The following is a 3,242-nucleotide window of genomic DNA, read 5'->3' as shown; positions in this document are numbered from 1 at the left end:
AAAAAAAAAAAAAAAAAGTGGGCAAACTATCAGAATAAATATTTCTTAAAATAAGACAAATGAATGGACAAAAATATTAAAAAGTGCTCAATATCTCTAATCATAAGGGAAATGTAAATCAGAACTACACTATGGCATAAACTCACCCCAAGAAAATGGCTATTATCAAAAAGACAAAAATTAACAAAAAAAACAGTGCTGTTACAGATACAAAGAAAAGGGAACTCTCATACTCCCATGGTAAGATAGTAAAGTAGCACAACCATTACGATGAGCAGTATGGAAGTTCTTTTAAAAACTGAAAAATAGGCAGAGGCTGCAGGAAACATAGAGGCCGTGAGTGCAGAGGCAGCAGCTGCAGGCTCCCAGCCCTGCCTGTGTACAACCCTGGGATCACCCCTGAAACTTGCTTGCCCACCCTGGCTGATTAGGAATCAGCCTTTAACAATGCTGTAAAGAATGTGTAATCAACAAGGAATACAAAATATGGAGAAAGAATACCGTTTTTATGATTTGGGGATGACCCCGGGTCTGGAGTGGCCCTGCCTAACTGCACAGTGGCTTCCAGAGGTGACCAGACCAGAAGGGAAGATTTCAGTATTCATGGGCTCATCCTGGGGACACACACATCAAGATCAACAAAACCACTTGTGAAGTGGAGTGAGGCTCCCTCATGATGATGCTCAATTTGATGCATCATGACACTATGACAGTGAAAAAGGAGAATTAGCAGGTTTTGGCTCTGTTACTGGGAAAATTGAAAGAGAAATTAAATCAACCAAGAAGGAGAAGTAAATAGGTCCCATTATATGCACCAGATCACTTGCATCATTGCAACAAAGGCTCCATCCAGTGATGTTCTTGTTTGACCATACCAAACATCCTTCTGGAGACCCGGCCCTTCTGGAGAGTGCAACCCAGACTTACGTCTCCATGGACCTCAGAAGGAAGGCCATGGGCTTTCTTGGCAGACAAATCTCAGTGGGCACTTACTTAGTGCTTCAGATGATCATACCATCAGCCTGTGGGACATCCATGCAGTTTCAAAGGAAGGACGTGGTGGATGTGAAGACCATCTTTGTTACTTTGTTGACTGGGCAGACTGGCCCATTAATGCTCCTTCCCAGGCCTTGCATGCAGCCTCCTCTACAGCCTTTCCTTCTTCAGACTATTTCCAGCCTCAGCAGGGGTGTTTGCAAGCTGCTTCCCTTACAGGCCACACTTCTAGTAAAAACACGAACTTCTCAGATAAGTAATTTAGCTGCTGTTTTAAAAGTAAACTAGCCAAACTGTTTTTATTCCACCTTGCTCAGCTTATTTCTGTTTTTCCCTTTTTCTGGGGATGTTTTCCCTGGAAAGAGTGGGGTCTTCCATCCCCATTCTGCCTGTACTATTATGTGTCATTATTTTTCTTCTTATGCTGTATCCCCAAGTTTTTCAGACTCGTTTAAGTAAAGGCTAAATTAAGGAATAGAGTCAAGTGAGGTAGGTGCCTAAGCCATGAAATATAAATATTGCTATTGCAAGAGTTTGTTTTTATTCAGGAAATTGGGCAAATTCAAGTCATAGATTCCTACTCTAAAATCTTCATACCTAACCTTCCAGAATGCACATTTGCCTGTGTAGACCAGTCTTGGCATCTTGAGGTAAGTCAAAACTATACGTTTCACTTTCTTCATATATTTTTGTTCATTAATTATTTCTTGAGCTGTTTTCATACTGTTTCTTTCCTTTCTGTGAATATTTTTTTTAAACTTGGCACCACCAAGTTGTAAGATGTATGTTTCTGCCTGACAGTTATACCAAATAGACTGTCAAGTTGAGACAAGTGCATCAATAACTTGTATTTGTTTTAAAAATTAAAATAATCCTTGATTGAAAAAAAAAAAAAAACAACTGTTACATGATTTAGCAATCCCACTGCTGGGAAAGAAAATTAATACATCAAAGAGATATCTGCACTGCCATGTTTAGCCTGCCCATGGGATCAACTGACGCATTCATCAATGGATAAATGGATAATGACAATGTGATATATACATTCCATGAAATGTCATTTATCCCTAAAAGAGAATCAAATCCTCTCATTTTTGACAACATAGATGGAACTGGAGGTATTATGTTAAGTAAAATAAGTCAGGCATAAAAAGATAAGTATCAAATGTTCTTATTCATATGTGGGTTCTGAAAAAGTGTGTGTCATAGAAAGTACAATGGTGGTTACCAGAGGCTGGAAAGGGAAGAGGTTTGGCAGATAAAGAGAAGTTGGTTAATAACTACAAGATATAATTTAAAATAAGTTCTAGCATTCAGTAGAAGAGGAGAAAAATCATAGTTAACAATAATTTATTAAATATTTCAAAATTCCTAGAAAAGTTGTACTGTTTCCAGCACAAGAAAATGTAAATGTTTGAGGTGATGTATATTCTAATTAACATGATTTGGTCATTAAACATTATATACATGTATCAAAATATCACATGTACATTACAAATTTGTTCAAATAGAATATACCAATTAAAAGGTAGCTTAGCAGTAAATAATAAACATGAAGGGAATAAAAACAAGATTGGCAAAATATTTAATATATGTTCTACTTTTGTATGTATTTGAAATGTCCATAATAGATGTTAAAGCATTCAAAAACTGCGTGCAGAAAAAGAATTTGAAAAAAAAATCAATCTCTTTTTATGATAAAAATTAATTATTGATAAAACAAATTGAGCATAAAAGAAATGTGCATCATCAAAATAAAGGTCACATATGATGAACCCGCAGCTAACATATTTGAAAGCAAAAGGTTGAAACATTTTTTTCTCTAAGATCAGAAACACAACAAGGATTGTCACTTGTATTTCAACAAAATGCTGACTAAAGATCCTAGGAAGAGCAATTAGGTGGAGAAAGAATTAAAATCCGTCTAAATGGGTTAAGGTATAAATCCATCGAAATTAGTTAAATTATTACTTTTTATTGATGACATAATCTTATATATAGGAATCCTTAAGAATTAACAATAAACTGTTAGAACTGATGAATGAACTCAGTAAAGTTATAGGATGAATGTTACTTAATATTTTTTGATGTTCAATTTCCTCATCTGCTTGACTGGGATATATTACATTTCATGAAATTTCAAGGGCTAAATAGGAATATTGAATGTAAAGTGCAGTTCCTGATTCCTGGTCATCATTCTCTTGATTATACTCCCCCAGAGTGGCAGCTCTACCTCCTTTACCATT

The 3,242-nt window shown here is 35.9% G+C and overlaps 1 pseudogene; it reads left to right on the top strand.

Annotated features, from left to right (window-relative positions):
* The window catches only part of LOC100959357, a 16,043-nt pseudogene that overhangs the window by 4,451 nt on the left and 8,350 nt on the right, over positions 1-3,242 (top strand).

The sequence above is a fragment of the Otolemur garnettii genome, unplaced genomic scaffold (genome assembly GCF_000181295.1).
Source record: "Otolemur garnettii isolate 467f Iridium unplaced genomic scaffold, OtoGar3 scaffold00084, whole genome shotgun sequence".
Lineage (NCBI taxonomy): Eukaryota > Metazoa > Chordata > Mammalia > Primates > Galagidae > Otolemur > Otolemur garnettii.
Note: the sequence above shows the minus strand (reverse complement) of the source record. Positions and strands in the feature narration are given on the sequence as shown.